We start from the raw sequence: 8,215 nt of genomic DNA on the forward strand, positions 1-8,215 counted from the left end.
AAGTTATCTCAAGATGCTTTATATATAGAGCAGGTCTTAGACCGTACACCTTAGTTTAGAGACCCAACGAGATCCACCAAGCGTGCTGTAGCTAGGAAAAATTCTCTGTTTAGTGGGAAGAAACCTGGAGCAGAACCGGGCTCTGGGTGGAAGGCCATCTGCCGAGACCGGTTGGGGAGATGGATGGATAGATAGATAGATAGAGAAGCAACCACAATAATAGCACAGCAGCTGTAATAACTAATACAAGTAGGACTAATAACACACAACTAATAGTAGTGGATGTAAAAGAGTGTTAATACAACTATAGGAATTGATATCATTGGGTCGTCCTCAGACGGGCTTTCAAGCGGAGCTTCCAGCTATCTCAGTCCACCATACATCTGGCTAGCTCGCCAGCACTGTCCAGCACCTCTCCTCAGTACGTCCATGTATGTTGGTGTGGGACGTCCCTGTGATCGATGCCCGTGCGTTGGTTCCCGCAGCACCAGCGTGCTTGCTGGGAGTTCTTGATGTCTTTGGCAGTGACTGAGAAGTCTCATTCTCCATGCTGCCACTTTGTCACTAAGCCTGGGTAGTCCCTCGTTAGCCTTGGTAGTCCCTCGTACAGACGGAATTAATTAATGATGGTAGCAGTTGGTGTCAAGCAGGCAGCGGACGCGGCAGCAGATGCAGCCAAAATCCAGGTGACATCCAGATCCAGGTGAAACCCCGCTCCAACTGTACCCCTGCTCCCAGTATAACCTCGCTCCAAGTGTAACCCCGCTCCATGGTTACCTGCGAGACAAGGAGGCACAAGGACTCCCGGGAAGGAATGAAGTTAGTAACAATGAATGGGACATGAATATATACAGAAGGAGAGATGAGCTCAGTGTGTCATAGGAAGTCCCCCGGCAGTCTAGGCCTATAGCTGCTTAACTAGGGGCTGGTCAAAGACAGCCCTAACTATAAGCGTTATCAAAGAGGAAAGTCTTTAGCCTACCCTTAAATGTGGAGAGGGTGTCTGCCTCCCGGACTGAAACTGGGAGCTGGTTCCACAGAAGAGGAGCTTGATAGCTGAAGGCTCTGGCTCCCATTCTACTTTTGGAGACTCTAGGAACCTCAAGTAACCTTCTGCATTCTGTGAGCGCAGTGCTCTAGTGGGGTAATAGGGTACTTTGAGCTCTTTAAGATATGATGGGGCCTGACCGTTTAGCGCTTTGTAGGTGAGGAGGACGATTTTAAATTCTATTCTGGATTTTACAGGCAGCCAGTGCAGAGAAGCTAATACAGGCGTAATATGATCTCTTTTTCTTGTTCTTGTCAGTACACGTGCTGCAGCATTCTGGATCAACTGGAGAGTCTTAAGAGACTTATTGGAGCAGCCTGATAAGGAGTTGCAGTAATCTAGTCTAAAAGTAACAAATGCATGGACCAATTTTTCTGCATCATTTTGAGACAGGATGTGTCTGATCTTCACAATGTTACGTAGATGAAAGAAGGCAGTCAATGAGGTTTGTTTTATGTGGGAGTTAAAGGACATATCCTGATCGAAGATAACTCCCAGATTCCTTACGGTGGTGCTGGATGCCAGGGCAATGCCATCTAGAGTAACTATATCATTACATAATTTGTTTCGGAGGTGTTCAGGGCCAAGTACAATAACTTCCGTTTTGTCTGAGTTTAACATCAGGAAATTGCAGGTCATCCAGGTTTTTATGTCCTTAAGGCATGCTTGAAGTTTAGTTAACTGGTTTGTTTTGTCTGGCTTGATCGATAGATATAATTGGGTATCATCTGCATAACAATGAAAGTTTATGGAGTGTTTTCTAATAACATTACCTAAGGGAAGCATATATTAGGTGAATGGAATCGGTCCAAGCACAGAACCCTGTGGAACTCCGTGACAAACTTTGGCGTGCATGGAGGACTCATCGTTAAAATGTACAAACTGAGATCGATCTGATAAGTAGGACTTAAACCAACTTAGTGCAGTTCCTTTAATGCCAATTAAATGTTCCAGTCTCTGTAATAGGATGTGATGGTCAATGGTGTCGAAAGCAGCACTAAGATCTAACAAGACAAGTACAGAGACAAGTCCTTTGTCCAATGCAATTAGAAGGTAATTTGTTATTTTCACTAGTGCTGTCTCTGTGCTATTGTGCACTCTAAATCCTGACTGATAATCTTGGAATAAATGATTGTTCTGTAGAAAGTCACACATCTGACTGGCAACTGCTTTCTTGAGGATTTTAGAGGTAACGGGAAGGTTAGATATAGGTCTATAGTTGGCTAGGACCTCTGGATCAAGAGTGGGCTTTTGAAGAAGAGGTTTAATTACAGCTACTTTAAAGGACTGTGGTACATAGCCTGTTAGTAGAGACACATTGATCATATCCAGTAAAGAGGTGCTAACTAAGGGTAAAACTTCTTTAAGCAGTCTAGTTGGGACGGGGTCTAGGAGACAGGTAGATGGTTTAGATGAAGAGATCAGTGAAGTCAGTTTGTGTCGGTCGATGGGAGAAAAGCAGTCTAAATATATATCAGGTTGTACAGCTGTTTCTGGGTTCCTAAGTTTGAGGATAAATTGGTACCAGTTGACGGTAGGAGGGGATTCATTTTGTATCTAATAGTTAGGATTTTATCATTAAAGAAACTCATGAAGTCACTACTATTGAGGGTTGTAGGAATACATGGCTCAATAGAGCTGTGGCTCTATGTCAGCCTGGCTACAGTGCTGAACAGAAACCTGGGGCTGTTCTTATTTTTCTCTATTAATGATGAGTAATGGGCTGCTCTGGCATCACGGAGAGCCTTCCTATATGTTTTAAGACTATCTTGCCAGACTAAATGAGATTCTTCCTGTTTGGTGGAACGCCATATCCTTTCTAGTTTCCTCAATGCTTGCTTTAATTTGCGTGTTTGAGGGTTATACCATGGAGCTGACTTCCTTTGTTTTATTAACTTCTTTTTTAGAGGGGCAACAGAATCAAGTGTGCCTCGCAGTGAACCTGTAGCACTATCTACAAGATGATCAATTTGGGTGGGGCTAAAGTTAGCATAGCTCTGTTATATTGAAACATGGTATTGAATTTAAAGGGACTATTTGTAACTTTTTAAGTGTATAAATGTAGTGGGTCGCCACACATGCGCGCTCACATATGCGCGTTCGCGAGTGGCCGCTGCCTCTCCAACTCTGCCTGCCTGCCTTTGCTCAGAGAGCGCACGCGTTCTCAGCTCGCTCCACCTCTAGACGTGAACGCGCGCTCACTCCACACTGCAGAAGAGTTAGTTTAGCTCTGAGAATATCTAGTGAATGTACAGTGGACGTTTGTGCAGAAAAAAAATGCTGCAGCTCCTCCAGACCAACAGAGGTTTCCCGTGTCTTTTGAAGTGACGGAGCTCCTCAGCTAGTAACGTTATCGTCTCGTTACCGACCGGGTGCCGGTGTCTCCCTGCTCTCTCCGGCTGCGGGCGGAGAGAGCAGAGGAGACACGCTGCAGAGCCCCGCTGCATCAGCCTGCGCTGAGGCAGTAAAAGCCAACATTAAGATCAGATCTAAATCATGTTCATGGAGAGACCTTCGTCTGGTCAGCTAACATTACTGCCATGCAGCTGAAATATAGAGTGATATTGTGCTTTTAGCTGACGTGTGTCGCCTCACTGTTTTGAGCGATGCTCGTTCAGGTATATTTAGAGCGAGCAAGCGCGAGCCCGACGCTGACTTTCGTTGATTTCACGGCCACAGGTGTCGCTGTTAAGAAGCATTTCTGAAATTTACAAATAGTCCCTTTAATGCTGATGGAATCACTTCCTTAAATTTAGCTACAACACTATCAGATTGACATCTAGTGTACACACTTTTGTCTGATGGTGTATAGTCTAGTAATAAGAATTCAGAAGTGATTAAATAATGGTCTGATAAAAGAGAAATCTGTGGAAAAACAATTAAATGTTCAATTTCAACGCGATATGACATAACAAGGTCGAGGGTTTGGTTAAAACGGTGAGTGGGTTTATGCACGTTCTGCGAGAAACCAATTGAATCTAAAAAAGAGATAAACGCAGTACTGAGGCTATCATTATCAACGTCCACATGAATATTAAAATCTCCTACATTAATGACTTTATCTGTTTTCAGGACTAGGCTTGATAGAAACTCTGAGAATTCAGATATAAATTCAGAATATGGGCCTGGAGCGCGGTACACTATAACAAATCAAATTGTCTGTAGTGTTTTCCAGGTTGGGTGTGTAAGACTAAGAACAAGGCTTTCATAGAAGCCTTATAGAAGAAATTAATGATATTTTGTCCTTTTCCAAGTTTCATACATCAAAGAAAAAGTCTATAAATCAGACTGGTGGATTTTTATTACCTCTGCTAGGTGCAGCTATTCCTTTTATAGCTGGTCTTCTAAATCGGTAGTAAAATGGAGCACACCCAAAAAATTTATTTGGTTCCTCAACAACAATTGGACCCCTTAAAGCAACAGCAACAGCGGATCCATAAGACAAACGGTACAAAATGAACTAGATAGAGCCATGATTGATGTATTGAAACTACCGGACACAGACATGTATGAGAAGGCCAAAAAATATGCGAATATTCTACAGCGCTACCTGTCTATGGTGAGACAGGGTGAAAGGGAAAAGGGTGTATTGACCTTATCATTACCTGTAAGTGAAAGTAGTGATACACATGGCTCGCGTCTCGACGTTACACACGGAGTTGATAATGTTAATTCTAAAAAGGATGCGATATTAGATGAAGTTTTGAAACACATGCCCAAAAGAAGCCTGAAAAATGCCGAGTATATATTGGAAGCAATAACTCGATCAAAAAATTTGATATCTTGGACTGATCAGGGAGAAATTGTTATTAACAACCAACCGGTCAGGGGTACACACTTGTACGATTTAGTAAAAAGTGTCATGGCATCACATCATACATCAGACAGCTCTAGACCCATGGGATGTGAATTGTTTTTAAAAACATTGGGCAGGTTAAATATGCCACTATCTGCCATCCCAAACACCCTGGTGCGTCGAGCTATTGCTAAATATAAAGGAGGTGATGGCACAAACAGTGAAATTAGCTTTATGACCCATGACAAACCCAACAGCAGAAGAAGGGGAAAACATTCACTGAATGGTTTACAAAGGTTTAGCACCCCCCTCAGGACACCCTGCGCAAAGTGGGTTTAAGTCCCCTAGATTGGACACTACTGAATGGCTATATTTTTGAATTCTTTGTAGCAGTGTAAAAATTAAATGTATTTTTTTCCCTCTTCTTTGTAATACTGTTTAAATGATTTTATTTTTTTCATCTTCTTTATGACATGTTTTTAAATGATTGTTTTTTTTGTTTTGTTTTTTTCATATTCTTTGACAGGATTTTAAATTAATGTATTTTTTCAACTTCTTTGTAACAGTGTTTAAATGTATGTATTTTTGTCAACTTCTTTATGACAGGTTTTTTAAATTAATTAATTTTTTTCTACTTTTCTTTGTGACCATGTTTAAATGATTGTATTTTTTCTTTTCTTGTATTTCTTTTCTTTTCTTTGTGACGGTGTTATCTATCGAAATTGTACAGTTCAAATTACCTTTTCTTTTTCTTTTTGATATGTCTTCATCATTGAAAACTGTGATACCTGAATAAATATGACAGTGTTGACTAAATCCCGTTTTCCTAATGTTTTTTATTTTCAAAATTATCATTACATTACATATTCATTCCTAGATTGTACACATGTAAAATTACATCCAAGGCATACACCAGGTTGTATTTTGTTAACAAATCTACATACCATAGTGTCATTACAAACAGGATTAGTGTCGTACATGTTTATCACACGATTATAAGTCACCCCTTTTTGAATATGACATCGAAAAAACACACAATGCTGCCTACAGGTGATAGCATGTTTATCCTGAACCTGTCTTCTACAATAAGACACGTCTGTACAGTTTTTAGCCAGCCAACCTGTTTATTTCCGCTGGAAAATTATTCCAGTCAGGGCGGTTACCAAAACTGTCAAAGAAACAACCTTGTTTGTGTTTTGTAATATAAATAGTCAGCCAATGCTCACCTGGCATGTTAGAGGGATGTGTGTTTACAATCAGCATAGCTGGGAACTTACGAATTGATGATCAATTGTTGATGGCACGCTAAAATACCCAAGAAATTTGTGCAATTAATAATTATTTTTCTAACAATGCTAGTTAGTTCTATAGTATTCATAGTGTTTAGTAGTAGTCCATGAGTACTTGTCTCCTGTTTGATATCTCAATAACGGAGTCAAAAACAGAATAACATATCAAATTAACGGTTTGCGGCAGAGGGTTTTTAAAACGGGCTTCCATCCTCACATTGCCTGTTTTAATTAGCGAAACGTTCCCTGAACACCCCTCGTCTGGTTCCAGGTTGAAACAGAATAACGAATAACCAGTGCCAAAATCTGGTCTTGAGATGGCAAGTGATCTGTCTTTTAGGTGACGACCGGTGGTTTGAATCAGTTGGTAATACTCTCTTGCGTAATGACCTCTCTGAAATTGTGGTTGAAATGTTTTTTTTGAGTTGACGGAAATAAGGATTCAAAGTTGTTACAATATGAAATTATAAGTTACTGCAACTTGAGTTGAGTTGACAGAGTAACAGAAATGAGAATTGAAACTTGAGCAAACTCAAAAGCAAAACCTAAAATGTTATGTTTAATTGCCTAACTTAAAACTTTGCTGAAGTTTGTTGCCTTACAATTTGTGTATAAGTGTAATTTGACTTTTACTGCAAAGAGGGAGATGTTTGATCTGACTGCTCTTCTTACTTCAGTGCAAAAGGTGATGATTTACTAGAGTTGTAAGATAGCCAGTGGAATACAGATTTGTTAGACTACGATATTTAAAATCATGATTGCAATGTAACACTGGAAAAAGTCACGTAGGTGCTTTTAGTTGAGGATATTTTCCTTCTTTCATCTCAACCAAACCAAAAACCAAATTCAAGGTCTCCTAGCCACAGCATGTGGGTGAGGATTTCTCCATCGTAATGCTACTGTTTCCTGGCTGCCTGAGCCCCAGTAATCAGCCTAAAACCCAGCAAAGTCTAGCTGCTTTTGTTCACTCAACGGTACTTTTATCCACACGTGAGGGAACAGAAAGAAAAGCCTCTTGGCCCGCAAGACTTATATGTGAACCCCTTGCCGCCTGTTTGCATTAGTAATCACTGCAGATATTTGGAATACTTCAACATCTTTAAAGCCCTTGGCCATTGAGTCCATGCTGCTTTGGGAAATTGTCGATGTGATTGACAGGAAGCCCACACACAACGCAAATTCTTTAAGCTGCTGTTACCCCACAGTTATCCTCCTCTGGCTATTAAAGCCAAATCTTCGTTTAGTTCCTTGAGCTCCTCAGAGAAGGAGACAATTACTGGGATCATACAGCTTACTGCTCAAGACTGCTCACATTTCAGATTTCAATTGAACCATTAACTTAAAACATGACATGAAACGAGAAGCGTTGAAAGTTGTTGCATCATCCTGTCCAAGTACACTGTATTTCATTCATGTGGTGAACAACGCAATAATGGCAGAAGCAGTGTCTTTCCATCTTTAACAATGCATTACATTTTATGAACTCATCATATGTTTTTTTATATGGAAAAATCTTAAACTGAGAAGAATATATATATGTATTAATAGATGTTGTGGAGTAAAAACTACAATATTTCCCTCTGAATTGTGGTGGAGTCTAAAGTTTGGAATTGTAGATGTGTAAATTTCCTTTTTTTTAAAATAACTTTTCATCCATGTCGTCTGAGTTAAGCCATCTGGTGAGGAAGATCATGTGATATTATCAAAAGCTCCCTAACAGCTGCTTAAGGGATGTGTTTTGTCAACAGGAAAAAAACTAATTCTGCTATTAAGTTTGCACATTTTTCTTCTAGTATTTGCTTTTTTTTTACTTGAGGATTACTGGATAATTTAACCTCTGAAAATTATTAAAAAAAAACAAGGGGAAAAAACTTTTTTCCATATGTACAATAATAATAATATGAATAATATCCCGCGTGCTGCCATCTGACATCCATTGCTCCTAAAGAAGTGTTATATGGTAAGGATGGCATAAAAAAATAAATAAATGCTTGGTGTAGGCTGTGATGTTAATGAACGTGACTACGGAGCATGGCTGCTCAATGCTCATTGAAGAGAGTTTACACAAGAGATAACTTTAAA

Source organism: Sebastes fasciatus, chromosome 8 (genome assembly GCF_043250625.1).
Source record: "Sebastes fasciatus isolate fSebFas1 chromosome 8, fSebFas1.pri, whole genome shotgun sequence".
NCBI lineage: Eukaryota > Metazoa > Chordata > Actinopteri > Perciformes > Sebastidae > Sebastes > Sebastes fasciatus.